Source organism: Canis lupus, chromosome 34 (assembly GCF_011100685.1).
Source record: "Canis lupus familiaris isolate Mischka breed German Shepherd chromosome 34, alternate assembly UU_Cfam_GSD_1.0, whole genome shotgun sequence".
Taxonomy (NCBI): Eukaryota; Metazoa; Chordata; class Mammalia; order Carnivora; family Canidae; genus Canis; species Canis lupus.
In genome coordinates, this window is record NC_049255.1 from 24,826,904 (window position 1) to 24,851,057 (window position 24,154).

Sequence of the window (24,154 nt, forward strand, 5' to 3'; positions counted from 1 at the left end):
AGGGAAAGACAAGAAAAAGTAAAAATCTCTCTATATATGTAATAATGTAACTTTAAAACATAAAAAGGAAACCTGATACTATTAGAGGGGAAAATTAGATACTATCTGCAATTATAGTTGGTGTTTTTAACATTTTTTAATTAGCAGCTAATAGGAAAAACAGATTAAAAAATAATAGTAAGATTAAAAAAGATTTGAACAGCATGCTTTGAATTTGACAACATTTGACAAATTTGACATTTGTAGAAATTATACCCATCAACTGAAGAATACATATTATTGTTCCAGAAGCATGTGACACTCTTACTAAAAAAGGACCCTAGGTTATACCATAAAGCAAGTCTCAATAATTACAAAAGTTTAAAATTAAGTAGAATGTATTTTTATATAACAGTAGAATTAAGTTATATGTCAATAACAGAAAAGATGTCCCAATTACTTGTGGTCATGTAATTTGAAGTAATTCATATTTTATAGATATCACAATGGAAACTCAAAACATTTTTAAATGAGTAATAATGAAATTATGATATATCAAAACTTGCATGACAAAGTTAAAACAATGTTTAAAGAGAAATTTATGGATTTTGATGCATATATTAGATTTAAAAATAATTTTTTACCTTGATCAGCTAGAAAGAGTAGCAAATCATATCCAAACAAAATAGAAGGAAGGAAATAATAAAGATAACAGCAGTAATTAATGAAATAGAAAGTAGATGCACAATAGGAAAAACAAAAACTGAAAGTTATTTAAAACATTATTAATACAATTGATAAACTTCTAATAAGACTGATCGAGAGAAAGAGAGAAAATGCAGGTTACTGATATTAGGAATAAAAAAAATGAGGAGATGGCTATGAATCCTACAGATATTAAAAAATAGTAAACATATTGTGAAGAATTTTTTTTAATTTTTATTTATTTATGATAGAGAGAGAGAGAGAGAGAGAGGCAGAGACACAGGCAGAGGGAGAAGCAGGCTCCATGCACCGGGAGCCCGACGTGGGATTCGATCCCGGGTCTCCAGGATCGCGCCCTGGGCCAAAGGCAGGCGCCAAACCGCTGCGCCCCCCAGGGATCCCCATATTGTGAAGAATTTTATGCTACTTTGACTATTTCATTGAAACAGACAAATTCCTTGAAAAATAGACCTTATCAAAACTGACCTGAGAAAAAAGAGAACATCTGAATTCTTACACGTATCAAGAAAACTAAATCCATTTTCAAAAGGCTTCCCACAGAGAAAACTACTAACTCTGATGATTTCTCTGATAAATCTTCCAAACATTAATGACAGAAATAACAACAATCCAAGATTCAGTTATCTTCCAGATAACTGAAAAACAGAAGACATTTCCTAACTCATTTTATTGCAAGGATATTGAAATGAAGGAAATGCGCAGGCTAATCTCTTTTATAAATATAGAAACAAAAATCTTGAGTAAATCATTAGCAAATTGCATATAAAAGATAATTATAACTTAGTAGGATTTATCTCAGGAATGCAAGGGTAGTTTAACAATAGAGATTCAACCAGTGCAATTTACTACATTAATACAATCACAGAAGGAGATTTTAATACAACATTTTCAGAAATTGATAGCTCATGAAGAAAAAAAATAGTAGCACTGTAGTAATATGAATAATGCATTTAATTAGCTTGCTCCAGTACCTATATAGAACTTAGCATCAAATAGAGGACTTAAATTATTTTCAAGCATACACAAAAAACATTTTCCCAAATGAACCTTCAATAATTCCACAATGGGACTCCAGACAGATTACCAAGAACTGATATCATACAGAGTACATTCAGTTATCAAAAACAATTAAATAAGAAATTAATTGAAAAGATTTCAGAAATAAATTTATTTGAAAGCAAGGGAACATTTAACTTATAAGTTAAAGAGGTCATCATAACTGAAAACACAAAATATTTTGTTTTGAACAAAACAAAGGAATTGTATATAAAATTGTGTGATGCCACATTTATTTAAACAGAATAATGAAAACGGGATAAGGTTTCTTTTTTTTCTTTTAAAGATTTTATTTATTTATTTATGAAAGGCACAGAGAGAGAGGCAGAGACATAGGAAGAGGGATAAGTAGGCTTCCTGCAGGAGGCCAAATACGACACTTGATCCCAGGTCCTCAGGATCAGGACCTGAGCCAAAGGCAGATGCTCAACCACTGAGCCACCCAGGTGCCTCTTGGGATAAAGTTTCAAGTCAAGAGTAAGAATAGAAAAAGAGAAAACAAAGAATATAGGAAAAGGATGCATCAGAAATTAGTGAAATAAAGAATAAAAGAGAAATGATCAAAAGTAAAAATCTCGTTATTTGAATAATAAAGCAACTATGGTGAAATTAATTGAGAAGAGGAAGAAAATCACAAATAAATAGTGAAAGGAATAAGAAAGGGAAAATATTACAAATACAGTTGAATTTTTAAGATAATGCCAAAAGAATACCGTGAGCAATTTTTGCCAATAAATTAAAAAATCTGAATGAGGTGGAGAGTATAAGTAACCCCCATCAGAAAACCAGAAACTGAAGATGTTTATTTTTTTATTTTTTTTAAAGATTTTATTTATTTATTCATGAGAGACACATGGCAGAGGGAGAAGAAGGCTCCATGCAGGGAGCCCAATGTGGGACTTGATCCCAGGACTCCAGGATCGTGCCCTGGGCTGAAGGCAGGAGCTTAACCGCTAAGCCACCCAGGGATCCCCTCCTGAAGATGTTTAAAAGCTAACAGAATGAAAACTTAAAAAAATGGATTAAGAGTAAAAAATGATAACAACAGAAGACAGTTTTATAAGTGAATTTCTCCAAAACTAAATGGAAATAAATCATCTCTTTCATATGCAAACTGTTTCAGAGAACAGAAAAGAGGTAAGTTACCTAACTCATTTTAAGACTATAATGATAGTCTAATATTACTAATGAACATAAATGCACAAGTTATAGATGATACCATACAAACAATATAACCTAGTACTGCACACACGTACCTATTTGAACAAATAAGATTTTTTTTCTAAAAAACAATAATTCAGCATTAAGATTTTATTAGTGTAATTTATAAGGTAACAAGTTTAGTGGGGCTGTGGGGAGATGTGGGTAACAAGAGAAATTCAGCTTTAGAACTATTATTTAACTTATTTTGTTTTTAAAAGGTCTGAAGCAACGATGACAAAATGTTACTCTATCGAGGTGATGCCTTTTTTATGTTATCCTCTGCACTTTACTGATTTTGGAATTTTTCACTTAATTCTAGATGCTAGTCAAATTTTTCTGTTTTAGCAGTAGATAAAACTATTCCGTACTGAAAAAAGCCCCTAAAAACCAACCTCCTGCTCCTTTGATTTATTCAATTACAGTGGAGCTTTTGCCTTTGCTTATAAAAAAAAAATAAAAGCTGTCTGTGTTGCTGTGAATAAGAAAATCAGATAAACCTCAAAGGTCATGATCGATGTTCTCTAAGGTTTCTTTGTTCTTAACTCCGTTCAGGGATCTGAACTGATGCCTTTCTGGGGAAGAGTCTCTTTTCCTCTGGGACAGTGCTGCTTTATGTGGTGTGGGGAAGTGGCCCCAGAGTCCCCCAGGCATGTTGGGGGGTGAGGTGTCCCAGCTTCAGGGCCTGGCAACTCCCCGACAGTCTCTTTTAATGCAAGTATTTGATTCTGTTGGAGGCCACCAGCTTCTTATAAAGCTGCCCGTGAGCCAGTGTCAGAGATTCATCTCCCCATGATCTTCTTTCATCTGACACACCATCTGTCTCTCTCCTTAGAGAAATACAGAGGAGAAACAGAGGTGGAATTTAATCACTGAGGTCTCTAGGCTCCTGAACTCCCAATTTGTGAGCTTCAGCTAAGCTCCCGAATCCCTTTGCTGCAGGGAGGAAGAAAAGAGTCATTTTTGCACTTAACTGAAACTGTGCTTTTAAGAAATGATCGATTCTCCTTTCCATTCTTGTCATCGTCGTCGACTTAAACTAAAATGATGCTGTGGATGATAATACTAATGTCAGCAAGCACAAGGTACTGGATTCCTTCATGTGTCCTGACTCCCCGGGTTTGTCAGCATGGCTTGGGTTTCTACCCTTGACAGGAGTTGGCCTGAGACAGTAGAATAGGGCAACGTGTGTAGAAGCCTCAGCACCGTGCAGAGTAAGTGTTCAGTGTATGGTCTCTACTCTGGCCCCATTCAAATCCTCTTTGATCAGGAGGAAACAGCACAAGGTAGGATAGAGGGCTTCTTTCAGGGTCATGGAGGGATTTTGGAGGAGGCAAGTAGACTTTGAATTGTCTCCATGGTAGTTTTAGAAGGATCTGGATAATACCACCCTTCCATCAGAGTGAAAAGAAAGCCTCTCTTGGGCCTTAGAGTAGGGGCAGGCAAAGCTTTTTTGTAAAGGGCAAACTAGTGAACATTTTGGGCTTTGTGGGCCACTTAGAGTCTCAGTCACATACTCTTTGTATGTATTCTTTTTGAAACCCTTTAAAAATATGAAAACCATCCTTAGCTCAAAAGCCATACAAAAACAGGTTGTGAACTGGATTTGACCACATAGTTCACTCATCCTTGCCACCAACCTGTGTGAGATTCTCTAGAGCCAAAGAGTGGCCAGAGGACGCTGTGTGAGGGGAGGGGTGAGGGCAGAGCTGGGAAGGATGGCTGATGTCCACATAAATGTTCATGAAGCCACTGTGGTAGAGAGTGGATGAGGGATGGGAAGAGATGGGGTGTGTCGTGCAGCAGGCTCTCCACATGCGATCTTGTTCTGGTCTAGAACTCCAAAGTATCTGAGAATTTTAAATTTAAAACTAGACTTTGTGTAATGTGGGTACATTTGTCAGTGGGACCTAGATTCCTATTTTGTTGACTAGTCTGTTAGCTGAAGTTCGCAACTTCTAAAAATTTAGGCATAGGGTGCATGGGCCTTTATTTGCATTCTTACCCAAGGCTGCACAAATGTGGAGAACAAATTGTCCTAAAATACAGAAAAAAGCAAAACAGAAAAACCCCGATTCCTGACTATGTCCCTAATAAACCTGTTGTTGATATGTAGTCCCAGCAGATTTTGTTTGCAGAAATCACAGCCAACCAGAGAGTCTAAGAACTGAGCCAACCTCCAGGCTTTACACAGCTCTGTCACAAGTCCCACCTTGATATATATACAACTTATGGAGTCAGTATTCCCTGACTCAATACTCAAATGCCTGCAAGGGTCTGGGTAATTAAAGTGAAAGAGATAGATCAGATGCCAGAAAAAACTACACACTAACAGAAGGAAAGGCCCTTCTAAACCCAACTGTCACCATTCATGTCCTGCGACTGCTGTCACAGAAGAATGCTGGCCTGGTGTTGCCAAGTTCCAATTTTTTTTTTAAAGGCTGGAAATCTGAATTTATATATAAAATTTCAAAATCTTAAAAGTTGGACAATTAATTTAAAATCTTAAAAAAAAAAAGTCTGTGTTGGTCAAGAAGACTGGTCTGTGGGGCTGCATTTAGTCCATGGAAGGACAATTTGCCACTTCTACTCTAATTATTTCTAACTGAATATGAGGCGTCCTCAGAGTTGAAGCCCCTCTGTTATTCATATTTATCTAAAATGTAACCTCCATGTGCATGCTGTGGGCACTATAGGAATAACGGAAAGAGCACGTGATCATGAGCTCGGAGACCTGGCCTCTGCGTCCTGAATTGCCTTCTCTATTCTGTGCGATTTGGAGCAAACTGATTATCATAGTCCTTTGTTCCCTCAGCTGGGAGAATTAGCTAGATGGTATTTTAGTTCCCTTCCAACTTGCATATTTTAGTTTTCTTTTTTTTCATTGTCATCAGAGATGTGACCTAAGTAAAGTTTAAACATACTAAGCTTGGTTTCATAGCATTGCACCACTACAAAAGTTATTATCAACTTGTAATCTGTTTATCATATTTTCTCAGATCTATGTATGGTAACAGAAATTTATTAAAACTGAGTTTTCAAGTCATTTGCAACACAATATTATTCAAACCGAGTGTCAATAGGAAATATCACCTTTATGTTCTCATTTCATACATATGAAATATTCTTTAATATAAACAATCTTTAATGCCCAGAAGATATTGTCCTTTTTTTTTTTTCTGGTGGGGAAAATGCCCCAAGGATACACAATGGGTAAATTATGACAGCATGGTTTACATTTTGTTTCTTGTATTTTGTCCTTGAAAGTAACCCATGCGCAGTGTTGTTCTCTGCTTCTAGAATAGATTGTTTAGTTTCAAGCAATCCTGCAAGTGTAATGGGGTTGATTATATTTACAAAAATGTGGTAATGTGTCACAGGGGATGGTGCCACACTTCTATCAACAAAGGAGGAGACACAAGGTGCATTTTTAAAATTCTGAGTTAAGTGTCAGGAGATGCCAGAGAAGAGCTTTGGAGGTAAGGGATTTTGGCAGACATATGCCAGGCCAGTCTCTATCACTTATGAGTAATGTCATGAGCCAGTTTTTCTTCCAAGTAATCTTTTTTTAAAAGCATGTTATTGAGATATAACTTATACAGCATGAAATTATCTCATTTTTAAATGTACACTTTAATAAATTTTCATGTATTTGCAGAGTTCTATAACCATCACCAAAATCTAATTTTAAAACATTTCCAGCAGCCTAAAGAGAGACCTCGTGCTCTTTTAGAGTTATTCCCATTCCCACCCCTAGTCCCGGGGCAACCCCCAGCCCCGGGGCAACCCCCAGCCCCAGGGCAACCACTAATCTACTTTCTATCTCTATGTATTCGCTTTTTTTGTGACATGCTATATAAATGAAATCATATATGTTCTTTTGTGTCTGGCTTCTTTCACTTAGCATAACGTTTTTGAGGTTCAGTCATTCATACTACTTTGTTCCTTTTTATTGCTGCGTAGTATCCATGGATAGAGTATCACGTGCCGTTCATCCATTCATCAGTCAGTGGACATTTGGGCTCTTTCCACCTGTTGGTTCTTGAGAATAACGACACTCTTGAGAATAACGACACGTGTCCAAATCTTGGTGTGAGAGAAGTCATCGTGAAGTTTTGCCGCCAAGTTGCCTTTTTTGGCATCTACTAAATTTGAGGGAAATCCATGCAACATCCCTCCCACTCACTGGCATCCTGATTTGCAAAACTGAATTTCCAAAAATTTCCAAAAATCACACCGACAACTGAGAGTAGCCTTGTGTGTAGTCACGGGAATTTGCGGGCCATGAGGACATCACTTGTCAAGTGTCCTCTAGAAGGAAAAGGCTGAGTGGAGCGCTAGTCTATCACGAACTCGGCTGCACCCATTTCTGCTGGGTTTGTTACTGAATGGATGAGAGGGTTTTTTTGGTGGACCTACAAGGGAAAGGCTGTGGGCTAAGTTTCTTGGGCCATTTCTTTGTTTCATTTAAGTCCAGATCTTTCTAAGAGCTACATTTTCTCTTTCTACATGCTCAAGGGAGCTAGCATTCAGTTCTCTTCTTTCCACAGATAATATCCAGAGATTTTTCTCTCAATCCTGTGCCCACCCTCCCCCAGAGACTGTAGTGGAGCAGTATGTGGAGCTTTCCTCTCTCTACCCATAACTTCAGGGCTTTATTACTAACCCCAAGGAGGGAACAGAATGAAAAGCAAAGCAACAAGTGGCAGTTGCGAAGTTTCCTCGGGCCTTATAGCATCATCATAGTTATTCCTTATCTATAGTGAAAGATAGGGATTCCACTTTTGTGCTCTTCTGAAGTATCCTTGGGGGCTCAGGCAGTTTCACTTCCTTAGGTGATGTAGGGCCAGGACTCTCATTCTTAATCTCTTTCGCCAGAAGTTGAACATTCCCCTTTCCTCCTGTTGTTCCTCCGGCTTTTCACTTCTTCATAATTCCTCTCTTTTAGCACCTAAGACTGAAGAAGAGAGATAGGGCAGATGTGTGAATTAGTTTGAGATTTCTCAATTCAAATGGATTATTATGATCTCAGGTGAACTCACTCCTCTGGCTTTGTTGGTCCCCTTGCCAGTCTCTGTTACTGGTCTGGTGAAATATAGGAAAAATCAAATAGGGTCATTCTCTGACTGCAGCACAAACATCTTTGCCCATCCAATTGGCTGCCTATATTTTGAATGTTGCTTGAGATTATGGTGATTTTTTTTTCAGTGATTTTAAAAGCTCAGACTTTCCTCTCCCACATCCTTTATTAAGAAGGGTTTGGGCAAATACTGATTATAGCCCTGATGATACTCCAAGTCTGCAATCATTGCCTGTTGTTTGGACCCTATGCTCCAAGTCATTCTAAGCATAACATACAAATCAAAGATTTGCCTCAAAGAGCAGCAGCCTGCAAACTTTCCAAAATATTCATGGTCATAATGACATATTTAATAGGAGCAGAGAAGCCAATTAACTAAGAGATATGACATGGGAGATGAAATTTCTTTTAAATCCAGACTGTAGGAAGAGATTTTGTAGTACTATTATCTTATGATGACAATGACATCAGGAGAGGGGTCTTATGGTTACTCCTCTCTTTTTCTTATTCATTTAATTATAGTTCTTTGGTTCTTTTTTCAATCAGATCTGAGTTTGAATCTTAGCTCTACTTTGCTACGTAATGTCTCTAAGATTTATTAATAACTAGGGTGGCCAACTTTCTCAATTTGCTCAGGACTGAGGGTTTTATTTTTTTTTTAAGATTTTATTTATTTATTCATGATAGTCACAGAGAGAGACAGAGAGGCAGAGACACAGGCAGAGGGAGAAGCAGGCTCCATGCACCGGGAGCCCGACGTGGGATTCGATCCCGGGTCTCCAGGATCGCGCCTTGGGCTAAAGGCAGGCGCCAAATCGCTGCGCCACCCAGGGATCCCAGGACTGAGGGTTTTATAGAGACATGGGACTTTTTATGCTAAAAGTGGTAGTGCCAAGCAAGCCAGGATGAGTTGGTCACGATATTAATGACATGAGACTTAAATAATACCTACCTGAAGGTTGTTGTGAGGATTCTGAGCTAGCAGAAAGCCTAAGCGAAAGAAATTCTAAATAAATGGAAAATGTTTTTATGCAACTCTTTTCAGTAGTCTTCTTCTCTGGCTTTATCACCACTTGACCATTGCTTTTGAATCAGACATTCCAGGAAAACCAGAATCACATTGATATAGATTTGTGCTCCTTTTTTTTTTTAAGTGAAGTTTTTTAAAAATATGTTGAAATATAAATAATGTGAAATTCATCACCTTAACCTTTTTAAGTGTATAGTTCAGTAAGCTAAGTACATTCACATTGTTGTGTAACCAATATACAGAACTCTTTTCATTTTAAAACTGAAATTCTTTGAACCCCAGCTCTTTACTTCCTCTTCTCTGGAAGAGGAAACCACCATCATTTTTTGTCTCTATGAATTTGACTCTAGGTACTTCATGTAAGTCATATGGTATTTGTGTTTTTGTGATGACTTCTTTATCCATAATGTCCTCAAGTTTCATCCCTAATATAGAATGTGTCAGAGTTTCCCTCCTTTTTTAAGACTTAATAGTATTGCATTTTATGTGAATACCACATTTTATCCATTAATGGATACTTGAGTTGTTTCCAGTTTCTGGCTACTGTGAATAAAGCTGCTATCAACTTGGGTGTACAAATACCTCTTTGAGACCCTGCTTTTAATTCTTTTGGGCATACACCCAGAAGTAGAATTATTGGTTAAATTAGTACTTATTAAATTTTAATGCACTCAGATAACTTTGGAATCTTGTTGAGATACAGATTCTTATACAGTAGGTCTGAGATTCTGTAGCTACCAGGTCATGTCAGTGCTGCTGGTGGGCAGACCACTTTGAAGTGCAAGGGCAGAGAAAAAGTGAACTAGCTTAGATGTGAAATGTAATCGTAGTTAAATTACTTAGCTCTCTGGGCCTGTTTGGCCATTCATAAAATGAAGGGGCTAGGCTAGATGACTTCTAAGGTCATTTCTTTCTTGATATTCTGTATTATTATGCTTATTTAGGATAAGTTTTATTTTCATTTACACTGTTTGCAATAAAACATACGGAAAACAATAACTCCTGTATTGTAGAAACTGGAAGGATTGCTGATAGGTTTGGAGAGCTATGAAAATTAGACCAATAAATCTAAGAGATCAATAGAACTAGATATTATCAGACCAATGAGCAAATGAGAGCAAATAGACTTGTATAGAAAGTAGATCCTTCTTCAACTTTCTTGGTTCCTATTTATGAAAGTATTCATCAACTATTATGGCAGCAATACTACTAGTCTTTTAAAATTTCTATTTTAAAGAAGAGGAAGCAGAGAAATTTCATAGTGACAATAGGAAAAAACTTTGACCTGAGATGATATTAAAAGAAGAGTGCTTTTAGTTACATATAATTTTATTCAAGGACAAGCAAGGTGGAAGGGAGATGAACTAAAGGCTAGAGCAATCATGTGCTGGTAATGGTTCACCATCAGCTGGGGAGGGACACCCTGATTTGTAGTATTCACCAGTGTGTAAATGCTCCTATGAGACTACTTACCATCTACCAATACAACACCAATTGGCTAGCAAAATTTCTGAAATTTCAATAATCAGTTTTCATGAGCTGGTACAAGCCAGCTCTGGCAACACCATACAGAAGAGTAAGTTTCCTATCATTGAGTTCTTGGGATTAGATAAATGAAACTGTTCTAATAATCTCATTCTTTCCCTCTATTGCAGTGGGTTTTTAGCTCAAGCTGAATACTAAAATCATCACAGCAACATTTCCAAAAACACCAAGGGTCAGGTCTCCCAACTCAATTAAATCAGAAATTCTTGGGCACTTCAGAGGTTTAAATGGGGAGCCAGAGATGAAAGTAGCAAAGTCCTATCAATGCTGTGCCATCAAATGATCTCATTAAATTCAGCCTCTCAAGTTCTTCCTCCTGCCAAGAATATTAACAGAACCAAAGAGTAAAATCTGTAGAAGTGAATGATGCTTTCCTAATCTATCAGCTAAACTTTGTGTGGGCGGTGGGAATTTCAAACCCCTTGAAGGATATAATATCTCGATTAAGCCATGGCTGATCAAGTTGTGCTTGGCCGGACTGTAGGTTTATTCTAAGACTGCACAACCAGCAGGAACCCAAAGGTCAAAAAAGATAAAAACCTGGGTGGCGGGCACTGGGGGGGGGCACTTGATGGGATGAGCACTGGGTGTTGTGCTATATTTTGGCAAATTGAACTCCAGTAAAAAAATATATGTATAAAAAAAATAAAATGCTAAAAAAAAATGATAAAAACCAACGAGACTCATGGCAGTCATGTCCATTGAATTCCCATTGAATGTCTGTTGAAATCCTACTCTTTATAACTAGGCCAGGCAGAACTTGATGGGAGCAGAGAGATTGGGGTTGGCAAGTGGGAGGTTAGGAAGAAATAAAGTTGTGATTAAAGAGGCAAATTTCAGAATTAAAACTTGTAGAAAATAATTGCATTCAAGAAATGATTTGGAGCCAGCTGGAACTGAGTATGGGCTGCTAGAGAATAGAGTGAAGGAGTGATAGGATCATCCAAGGCCAGAGAAGTTGATGGAACAGATGATGTATGAGTAATGGGAACTCACCCCAGAATAATGGCAGACAATGGGTGGAGGAAGGAAGAGGGTGAGAAAGAGAATAACAACATGACTCGCAATATTGATGGAGCATCTACCATGTGCCAGGTACAGCAGGAGCTACTTTGTATTTTCTCATTTAATTCTCAAATCTATCTAATGAGGTTGTGACTATTATGATCATTTCTATTTTATAATCGAGAGATCAGAGCTCAGAAGGTTAATCTTACCCAAACACAGAATATAACTGTAAATTCTTTACAAAATCAAGTCTTCCAATTCCAGAATCCACTCTTTGAACCTCTACACTACTGCCATTTGTTGAATATCTACCATTTACTTGCCATTGTGCTAGGTGAATTATCTCATTGAGTTCCTACAAAAACTCCAACATTTTGTTGTCCTCATATACCAAAAAGAGAACTAAGGCAGCAGTTAAGTGACTTCCCATAGCTAAAGCAAGTAGAAATCGGGCTGATATCCAAAATTAATCATGGCTTCAAAGATGATGTTGAACCCCAAAGTCCTGGTGACAAATTTCTGGAGGATTTGAGAGAATGCCATGAAGGTCAGTAGACGTATTACAATACGTACGATTGTATTGTATTACGTATACAATACAATCATATTAAAAAATGGGAAAATATCAGGTAACTAAATAGTATGCTTTTCAAACAGGGGGAGCTATTATATAGATACGACATCATTTGCCTGTTTACCCCATACTTTCACTGTTCAGTATGCAACTGGACTCTTGAGACCTTTTCTGAAAATCTCTAAGTTCTCTTTCTCTGTAGTTCTCTCTTCTCTAGTACTCTGCATTATAGATTCTAACCGCCTGAGCCTCCCTAGAATCCCAGTCCAGTAAATTCATGAAACTCTGCCTGGGTTCACACACCTGTACTACAACCTGGAAACTCTCTCTGGATTGTAATATGGGGCCATCACAGGACTCATCTAATTTTTTCCCCATTCTCAAAAACCCCTGCTCTTGGTTGTCTGCTGTCCAATTACTTAAAAACCATTGCTTCACTTCATGTACATGTTTTGTGCTTTTTTTTTTCCCCTAACTTTTCTAGGAGAGATAGTAGGTTTCTATTATTTCATCTTGGATGTTAGTAAAGGTGCTCTCAACATGTACTGGATCAGAATTGGAACTTCTCTAATTTTCCAACTAAATCTCCTTTAAACAACCCCAAGTGTTTTTTATCCCTGGTGCTTCTCAAAATCTTACCATTTGGTTTAAAGGCATTTTGTCATATAAGCCCTCTGTTCTGATTTAAGTATGTATTGTTTGGGAAACCTCTTCGTTCTGATTGCTCACATTTGCTTTAAGTGGTTATGCTTTCTGCCTTTTGTCCAGTACACTCCCACATGGCAACATGGTCTACTCAGCATCAGGCTGGGAGTACACAGTCACCGGCTCCAGTTCCAGTCCTGCTGTTAATACACAGTCTGACTTTGGACACTTTGCCTCTCTCAGCTTCAAACTTCCCATTTATAAAATGTTTTAGAGGTGGGTGGAATAAATGGACTTGAATTTCTTTCCAAGGTTAAGATCCCTTGTTTTTTTTTTTTTTTTTTTTCTAAAGATTTTATTTATTTATTCATTTGAGAGAGAGAGAGAGACAGAGAGACAGAGGGACACAGGCGAGGGAGAAGCAGGCTGCATGCAGGTAGCCCGATGTGGGACCCGATCCCGGGACCCCAGGATCAGGCCCTGGGCTAAAGGCGGCGCTAAACCGTTGAGCCACCCAGCCTGCCCAGATCCCTTGTTTTTAATGTGTCATGCCTCAATCATTTTGATGTAGTTCCTGAAAAATGAGGACCCCAGTCATCTCAATATTCGTATCTGCTGTGAGCCCAGGCTGAGAATTTTTGAAGGACGCTGGGTGATTCATCCATTCTTGTTTCCTATACTCTCTTCTGCTGTCTGTAAGGAATTGTGGTTTATGGCAGCTTTTACCTCCATGGTCCTCCAGGGACAGAAACAGGAGAGGCCATAGTTAGCAGGAAGGATCTCTTTTGTGGCCTGCTTCATTGAGAGTGACTGGCTCTCCATTTGTCTTTGTTGAAAGAGCCAATCAGCAGGCTTAGGACCTGGGGTTCTTTCACATTCATTCCTGGCTGATTGGTGATTCACAGAGTCCATTAAAATGCCTGGATGACCAAGAGCTCAATTTTCCCAGATGAAGCCTGTTTGGCAGCAAAGAGGCTATTTCTCCCCCTTAGCAACCACTGAAGAGTCAGCATTTGTAGCCTTGGGGGAAGTACATCTCAGCACACTATATTAACCTCTCTGGCACTGCCTGGTGGCCCTGGTCCAGCAGCTAGCGAGCCAGCGTTAGGGTTTACGATTGCTCAGGCATTGATAAGTGGCCATGCTGACGGTGCAGCAGTGCTCAGGAAGGGAGCTTATTACTTCTAGGCTCTCCAGGAGAACATGCGAGAGCTATTTATTGTGAGCCCTTTTCCCACAGGTTGGAAATCTGTGCACTTATATGCTTTCCTTTTCTAATATACAGTTAGAAATATAGCGAGGTGATTTCTAAAACATGAAAGTTACAAATTTATGTGTCAGTGGGGTTTTCAGGTTTTTCCACTTTCTAAACAGTGAGGCTGTAGGCGTTATATGAGCTTGGTGATAGGTCTACCTCACCCTGAATTCATAGCCATGACTGTGCTATGAACTGTAAATTCCTCATGTGAGAGGTTAGTGTTATTGCTGGCTTCCCTGCTTTGCTATATTCCCTAGTTTCTGATTCTGCTAAGGAAGAATTTTGTTTTTACCATCTTTCTTAGTCACCCAGAGCCATCTCACCTCCATTCTTGATGTTGATTTGATTTTCCTCCCTACTCTGACATTCCCACCCCTGTCATCTCAGGGATGAGGTGCTCTGGCCTTTCCCCTCTTCCTCTTCTCTGCCGCCACTTGGACAACTCCATCCGCTTGTAGAGACAGAGGTGGCTCCTGAGAGCGCTCCGCTACAGTGTTCTCTCTTATGCTTAGCTGTCACCCGAAAAGAACACCCGTTTCAGGTCTGTCACTGCTGACTTGTCCTAGCTCAGTTCTAGCCGTGTATTAACAACAGCAGCAGCAGCCGCTGCAACTACCACCCGAGCACTTACCATGGACTAAATCTATGTGTACAGTCCCATTAAACCTTACAGCAACACAATGGGTAGGTGCTCTGATTATAGTCATTACAGAACCTGGGAAACCAAAGTACAGAGAACTTAAAGTAACTTTCCTCAGGACACAGAGTTAGTAAACAGCAGAGCCCAAATTCAAATCAGAATCTGATTAGCCAGGCAGCCCCAGTGGCTCAGAGGTTTAGTGCCGCCTGCAGCCCAGAGTATGATCCTGGAGACCCGGGATCAAGTCCCACGTCAGGCTCCCTGCAAGGGGCCTGCTTCTCCCTCTGCCTGTGTCTCTGCCCCCCTCTCTCTCTCCCTCTCTGTGTCTCTCATGAATAAATAAATAAAATCTTTAAAAAAAAATCTGAATAGCTTCCAGAGCTTATTGGATTTCCAAAGTATTTCTCTTGAAGGTTATCTCACAGACTGCTGCTAACCAAATATCTACACCACAGTACTTAAGAGTAGGCCAGGGAGAAGGAATTGTAACTGAGAAATACTTTCATAATGAAGGCAGACCTATTTTCTGAGCAAAGATAGGCGGGTGCAAGGAGAATTTTCCTGTACGGTGAAGATAAATTGGAATTTACTTCACTTATTTTCAATATAGTTCTCAGTTATTTAAACATAAAGTTAACCTTAACGGAATGTTACTAGCTTCTGTAATAGAAACGCTCACATAGGAGACGGTATAATGAAGATGCATGTACACGATCAGAGGAAAAGGCTTGTATATGGGACATACAATATCACTCAACAAGGGATATTAAATCAATCATATTAATAAAAGTAACTCAATCATATTTCAGCAGAAGGCACAGAACATTTTGGATTAAAATTCACAAATACAGGTAAGTTTTCATCATTTTAATAGCAGTCACTGAGTGACTTGGTCGAGGCACTTAAACACTCTGACTTTGATAACATGTTGTTTTCTCTTTAAAAATTCAAGTAGACCTTAACCTCTAGTCTAAATTTTGTGTACATGAAGTGTCTCAGAGATATGCTATTAATAGAGCAAGGGCAATGATAATGAAATCTACATAACTATATATTTATGGCACCTTTCACAAAGGCATTTTTGTTTTCTTAGAGGGGTGATTATTCAGACTATTTTGGGATAGGTCAAACTCTCTTGGCAAAAGTGCTTTCAGAGGTGAACTCGTAGTGGAAAAGTTCTGATAAAACTGTGAGTTTGTTTTTGACATAAATTTGACATTATTTTATAACCTTGATTCCTAACTCCACAGGACAAAATTTGCTGGGGAGGTAAAATGTTCAGTGGCCAACATAAAGATGTTTACTTATTTGAAGGGTGCATAATATCTAATCATGTAAAGTATTTGCTTTTTCTGTTACTGTCATCCAATGGACATTTCCAGAAAGTCAACAATAGCATTTAAAGAGCCCCTTTCTACTATTCTTTGTGGAATAAATGTTTTGGGTTTTGCTGTAAATGTTTTAGGTTCAGCCTTAGACATAGAGCCTAAACAAACACATTTTTCTTTAACAGTAATATACCAACTTCTTAATTAAGTACAATGGTAATATCCAAATCAGATTTTCAGAGAACTTTAATGACTCCATAATCTCTGCTGTCTTTCTCAAAGCCATTCCCAAAATGAATTTTAAATTCTAGTAAAAATAGTTTGTCTGCTATGCAAATTCAATATCAAGACCAAGACTGAAATGCCATTTTGTTCTGGAACTGCTACCAATCATCTCAGATGTACTTATGCTTTTGAAAAGATTATTAACATTAATTTAGTAATGATGTAGTCTTCATTTATGACGAATATGTCTAGAGATAGAAGCAACAACAACAGTCTATAATTCAAAACCAAAATAGCCAATGTAATAAGGCAGAAGTTTTAAATCCTCATCATATACACCTTACTCTGGCATTCAGAGCTCTCCACAGCTGACCCCAATCTGGTTTCCCAGCAACATCACCCACGTTATTGTACCTTCCACACTCCGGTCATAATAGATTGACTCATCACTTCGCAAATAGAACCTGTGCCTCTTGACCTCTCAGCTTTCACCATTTCTGTTCCTTCCATCCTTAATACCATTTCATGCACCTGTTGAACTCTTATCAATTTTCAGGCTCAGTTCCAAATCTACGTAAAATAGCACCCAACCCTCTCCCCCGCTGTGGCACATCCCCCAACTTCAGTCTGTTGAAATTAAATGCCTTTCTCGGGTTTCAGTTTTATTCCTTGTTTGTAACTTATTAATTTTCTTGTGAAAGACATTAATATGATTTAGTTCAGAGTATTTCTACCTTTACCACCAGGTTACAAGTTCATTGAGGACAAGGAGACTGTATTGAGAAATCTCTTTATCCCCACCCCAGGCTTGAAATCAGCTGGTTAAACTGAGCTGAATCGGTGATACAACTTTTAGTGGGAACAAACTCCATAAGAAACACTCACAGATAATAGCACAGAAGTAGAAGAGTTTGGCAGGTTACCCTGGGTAAGTTAATCACTTTTCCTTATGTAAACCACAAAACTTGTAAAGTCTTGTTTCCTTCATTTGAAAATTCCATAGTAGATATGATAATTAGATAACCCAAATTGATCTGTCATGGAAAAGGTCACTTCCAGAAAGGAAGCCTGTATCATAATTGGCCCTAATGAGGCTTTATTGCCTCCTTTTGATTTGCTCTTTCTTTAATTTGTAATATTATTTAACTATTAAAAATACTTGTTTTTAGCTCAGCTGGTCTTTTATAGTTGAAAGCCTTCTTTTGGCAGTACCACTCCTTAACCTAGTTAGGGCTAAAAGGGACTTTATTTCTTATTCTTCTAGGTGGGGCTGTCATTTGTTGAAGGCTAAGTACTACATTGTCAGTTTATTTTCCACTCTCCTTTTGATATTCCTTTTGAGATTTAATCATTATTCTTGGATTCTTCCTTGATTCTCTTGGATCTTTCCTCTAGTACAGTAGTTTCCCATTGGGAGTCATTTTGCCTGGGATTTGTTCCAGCCTCTCCTTTCTTCCTATTTCATGCCTCCATTTTGACAACTCCATGCACCTACCCACTAGGTGGGTGGCTTCCATGAGCTCTTCACTCTGAGTATTCTCAGGCAATATTTGGAGACCATTTTGATGGTCATCACTATTGGCATCTCATGCATAAAGTCCACAGCTAAGCATCCTACAGTGTACAAGATAGCCTTCCACAACAAAGAATTATCCAGTCCCAAAACTCAATAACCTTGCTCTAATTGTATCTTCTATGCTGACAGGAACTATTCAGTCATTTTCTGTAAACTTCCTTTATAGTAACTATTTTATGGTGACTATTAGTGTATTTCTTTTTGTCCACCTGTTTAATATTCTTATGAAAATGTCTAATAAAGATGGAAGCTTCCTCTTATAATTCCTACATGAAAGTTATGGCTTTGGTCCTATTCTTAATATTTATAACTTTTTCCTTTTACAAGTGTTGAATTCTCCTTGATGGGTTCCATAAGGTAGCAATCCCACCACATGTCACGTACATAAATATACTTCCTACCTAAAGGGAGTTTGTTAGAATTTTTGTTAGAAGCAAGAATACCATGGGCCTAGGCTTATAGGTTCTTGTTATTGTCCTTCAGACCCACTGGACTTCCAAAGAATTCCCTCTTTTGCTGCATTTGGGAGACTATGGCCTCTCCTGCTGTAACCCCAGTGATGCAATAGGAAATATTGGACGAGAATTTCCTTATGTGTTAGTCAGTATAACTCAATGCTGGTACTGCCCTTCCTCAGTCTAAGCAGAAGAAAAATGTCCTCATGCATTGTTGGACAGGCTTTGATGTCAAGGTGATTCTCCCTCAGCCCAAAGTGGGAGAGCCAAGACTTCGAACAAATCTTGTTCAGCAGATTTCATGTTCTGCGTTGGCTGCATTGATCACTGAATTTCCATGAAAACTAGAGAAACAATTGGAAGCCACATCCACTCACTTGAATTCACATTTGATCTTCATTCATCACTTGGTCTGTTGTTGGTTCATAGCAAACTAGAACAAATACAATCTCAAACCAGGTCTAGGTTATCATCTGTTAGATTTTAGGTCCCAGGCCATGTTTTGTGTTCTGTCCTAGACCACCTGCCCTGTGTAGACAACTTGGATTCTGCATCGAGTCTCTAGAGCACAGCCAAAAAGGACGTTCAGATCTCTAGCACTTTTATGTAGTGATCCCAACACCTTTATTTGTGTGAACCAATTCTATAAACTTTGCAGAACTCTTAGTTGACACTCCACAGGGTCCTAGGATGCTTTCCTAACGCTACCTGTTTAGTACCAGAAACAAGAATCATTTTTATCATTTTTAAGACTCAGCTAATAGCATGAAGGCCATGGTGAAGATGCTTGCTGGGATTCATGAGGCACAATGCTACCCTTGCATATGTTATGTGTGCCGTATGAATGCTTTTGGAGGAGGATTTGAGATAATGTGACTTCTTTTCTCAGGCTTACAATAAAAAACTTTAATTTTCTCCCAGTCCTCTTAATTAGAGCTTCTTACCCACCTGTACCTTGCTCATAATAATCAGCTATTAGAAAACTACAACAGAATACCCACAATGTTTTCCTTGAATCCAATTATCTTTTATTTTTCCTGATGAGTGAGTAGAGTAGACTTGTATGAAGAAGTTTTAACCTCTGAATCCAAGGGTAAATCCTGGATGATTGAAACCTGACTTTCCCCAAAACTAGTTACTTCTTCCATAATCTTATTTGCTAATTTTATTTTCATCTTAAAGTATGCCTATGATTGAGGCAAAGAATTCTGCTTTCATTTGAGAAAGAAGCAATGACTCATTGGCATAGAAGAGAAAGAGGAATAATCAAGAATTCTATAAATTTAACCCAGTTTGGTTTCTGCATCATACCACTTCCCTGCCCAAGTTCACAGAACCCTTAGAGATATTATTTATGCTTTAGTTCTATAGACTAGACTAATCTTGTTTTAACTATCTATACACAGAATTATGTAGTATGTATTTATTTGTACCTGACTTCTCTGACTCAGAAGTCAATGGGAGAGTTATTATGTTCTTGCTGCATAGAGCTGTAGTTCATTTATTTTCATTGGGTATAATATTCCATGAAATAATTTAACACAGGGTATTTAGTCACACTATTGTAAATGGACCTTTGCTTTGTTTCCAACTATTATGAATAAAGCTGCTATGGTAACAAAGTAGAAGACAGTGAAATACGTCAGTCAGTCATAGAAGAACAAATACTGTATGGTTCCTCATCTATAAGGCATCCAAAATATTCAAAGTTATAGAGATAAACAATAGAATGGTGGCCTCCAGGGGATGGGAGGAGGGGGATATAGGGAATTGTTGTTCAATGGATATAATATTACAAAAGGAAAAGTGAAGTATTGATATGATCTGAAGAGAAAACAAATAGTCATGTTAGTTGATGGATATGTTAATTAGCTTGATCATGGTGATCATTTCACAATGTGTACATATATCAAAGTATCAAGTTGCGTACTTTAAATATATCCAATTCCCATTTGTCAGTTATACCTCAATAAAGCTGAAGAAAACAACCAAAAAATTATTTTCACAAATAAAAAATAAAAACATTTTTAAAGGGTTTTTTCTTTTAAAATTGCCACGAACATTATTATACATGTTTTTTGAGGAAAATTCATACTTTCTGTTGAATATAAACCCAGGGGTAGAATTTCTGGGTCAAATGGTATGCGTACTTTCAACTTAATACTTATTATCAACTTTAAAGAATATTGCCAAATGGTTTTCTAAAGTAGTTGTACTAATTTAAACTAACAATATTTGAGGACTTCTATTGCTCCTCATCCTCATCGATACTTGGGAGTGTTAGTCTTTTTAGTTTCAGTCATTAGCATTTGTATGTAGTGGTATTCCATTGTTTTTCTTTTTATTGTGGAAACTCTTAGATTTATAGAAAAGTTTCAAAGATTGAATAGAGTTCCTATATGCCTATTACTCATTCTCCCCTTCCCCCAATATTTTTTTCCCTTCTCCCAATATTAAAAAAGCACAATTTTCAAAACTGAGAAATTAATGTTCGTGTATTACTATGAAAAAACTCCAAGGATTCCTGGGTGGCTCAGTGGTTAAGCATCTGCCTTTGGCTCAGGGCGTGATCCCAGGATCCAGGATTGAGTCCCACATCAGGCTCCTTGTAGGAAGCCTGCTTCTTTCTGCCTGTGTCTCTGCCTCTCTCTCTCTCTCTCTCTCTCTGTCTCTCTCTCTCTCTCTCTCTGTGTCTCTCATGAATAAAGAAATAAAATCTTTTTTAAAAAAAAAAAAGCAAAGTCCAAACAAAACTCCAGACTTCATTTGGATTTCATGTTTTTTCACTACTGTAAAATCTGTTCTAGGATTTGATCTAGGAGATGACATTGCATTTGATCCTATTTCCTTAGTCTCCTGATCTGTGATATTTTCTCAGTCTATCCTTGTTATCATGACCTTGGCAGTTTTGAAGAGTACTGGATAGATATTTAGTAAAATACTCCTTAAATTTAAAAAAAATATTTTTCTCATGATTACTGGCTGGTGTTACGAGTTTTTAGGAAGGATACCACAGAGGTGAAGTGCCTCTCCTCACATCATAATACTGGAGTACAATATATCAAGACCCACTATTGGTGATGTTAGCCTGGGTCACTTGATTAAGGCAGAGTCTGTCTGGTGTCCACAAAGTTCCATATCTTTCTGGCTTCCATTATTTCTATTGAGAAGTCAAATACTAGTCTTACTGTATATATTGGTTATATTTTTCCTAAACTTACAGAAGTTTACTGGTCAAATAAGATAACATAACTTTTACTTAGTGCTTAAGATTATGTAAAATGTATATTTGTGTTTAACCAAATAGAAGCATTATTCTAACAAATTTTATTTCAGTAGTAATTATGAATTTGTAGCATGTAGCTTGAAGATAAGTTCCAAAATATTTAGATAATTTAAAATCTTGAACTGAAATGAAATTGAATTAATCTATAGATATTCATTAGATATAGAATTTCTATATCTATATAGATATATTTCTTATTTCTAAATAAGATGGAATACTTATATATATATTAATCCTTAAGCATAATTTTAAGCTTATACTCTCTGTTTCTTGTTTTATATGATGCAGAGAGGCCATATATACTTGAGTCTATTAATGAAAGTGTTTGTTTTTGCCATCCTGAGAAGTTGTTCTGTAAGGGATGTGTGTGGATATAGAAATCAGTAGAACTTTCATAGAAAGAGAACTTTGCCATAGCCAAAGCTAAAGTTTGATGAGTTTATTTGTAATTTTTTCCAAAAAGCTATAATAGCAAATATTATATTGATGCATTACTAGAGTTTGGTTTTCTCTCTCTTGGAGTGATCTTTTTCCCGGAGTTTTGATCTACTCTTACTGAGAGGTTGTAAATCATTATTTTCTTATTTTCTGTAAAATCTGCCTAGATAGTGAAGATTCTTTGTTTGACTAGAATCACATCTATGGTCTGTATTGACTTTGTTCTTGATTATTTAAGAAAGCAAAAATTTCCCACATGTGAAAAAGCTAAAAGTCTTTACAATCACATTATCTCTTGGGTTTACTTTTGCAATATTTTATTGTCACTTAGTTCAATAGGTAGCTAAGTATTGTTTCTCAATCATGCATGGTTCTTTTTTTTTTTTTTTAACTTTAAAATTTTATCGTGGTAAGACCCATGATCCTATCTTCATCAAGTTCAAATATGCTGACAATCTTGATATTTTGCTTTTCCAAAATTCAATTCTATCTAATATCTTTTGGGCCTAAAACTGTCTTTGATAGTTCCCAGAAGGTCCTTGGAAAATCACAAAGGACTTTTTTCTTCCATCTTATAAAAAGAGTGGTGCTAGAAATAATTAGGCTTATTTGATATGTTACTATTGATAAGTTGCATGAGAAACATTGTCAAATCAGGAGAGATATTTAGCCCTCCTTAGGTTAAGTTTGTATGGAAAAAAATGTTGTTAAGAAGAATATTTCAGAAATTGTATGCTGCATGAAAATTTCCTAGAGATTTGCCCTCACTATCCATGATATGTTTCCTTTCAGACCTGTAGTGTTGCTTTCTCAGTCAACAAACAACAATGTATTGAGTTATCATTTTAGTTATTTTTAAAGATGTTAACTTGGTATCAATTTTACTTCATTAATTTTAATCTAGTATCTTCCAGGCTAGTGGTTTTCAGTAGGAGTTCATGAACTTACCTCATGAACTTCATGGATACTTAGAATCACTCCAGACTTATAGAATTTCTTTACTTGAAATTCTTGGTATATTCTAATTACAGTTTTGGTATGTCCACTTGGTATATTTATTGTATATTATTTCTCAGAATTATTCTATGTTACATCTGAACCTGTTTTTTGCTGTAAAAGATTATATTTATCCATTTTAATGAATTAGATGCAATATTCACTCCTCTGTAGAAATAAGGTTAATCATTATGTGTAGAGATATTTTGTCCAATTTTAAAAATTTTGTTGTCTTATTTTGCATGCTATAGAAACAACCAATTTTCCTGGCCAGATGCATTATTCATGAAATGAATACTCATCAGATCTTCCACTTTTGAAAATTATCAGTAATAAACAAAACTATTTTACATCTTTTGTCATCTGCAGACAGTTTTTTGTTCTATTCTGATGCTTCCCTGAAAGCACTTGCAATCAGCTACAGGCTAGGGGGCTTTGTCTTCAGCAAAAATGGACTTTGTCAGAGCTCTGTGGACAAAGACTGTGCCAGATACTTCTAAGTCCAGGCTTCTTATGGTATCGTCTCATTTAAACAACTTTGGAACCCTACCAGTGGATTGAGTCGAGATTTCTAGAAATTCAGTCAAGAAGCAAGTGGATTCATGAGAATGCTAACACAAGATCAAGCAGAACAAGGAACTAATTTATGTCAATGACATGATGAAGGATGACTATGGGTATTGTTTGGAATATTATTCATGTGTTAATGTTTTATTTTCTGGATATATTAGAAGTCCTTTTGATCTTTTCTCTTAAGCTATCTATAATTTATGACAATTCAGTAGATTATGCTTTTGTAAAGTGATGAAATATTTATAAATGTCATCTTTTCCTCCCTGATTGATAGCTCCACAATTTGGAGACTCTTATCCAGGATACTTTTTCATGGCCAATATAGTTATTTGCATAAGTTCCACAGAAATCTGCTTTCCTTGGTGGCAAGCATTGGAAATAGTGGTTTTGCCACCAAGGCCTTGCATGAAATAGCTGAGAATCATGCTCCTTTAATCAGATATTACCAGTTATTTAGGAACTAAAGTGGACGTGGTCACTGAGTGCATGGATCTCGTAGCTGGAGAGAGTTAAGAAACTCAGTGAGTGGTGTTGCA

At 37.2% G+C, this 24,154-nt stretch overlaps 1 long non-coding RNA gene across 1 annotated transcript in view; it reads right to left on the bottom strand.

Moving 5' to 3' along the window:
* Positions 1-5,963: 5,963 nt before the first annotated feature.
* Positions 5,964-24,154, bottom strand: part of LOC119867450 — a 29,456-nt gene continuing 11,265 nt past the window's right edge. The window contains exon 2 of the long non-coding RNA XR_005383561.1: positions 5,964-7,918. This is a non-coding gene — a long non-coding RNA (uncharacterized LOC119867450). The remainder of the gene's footprint in view (positions 7,919-24,154) is intronic.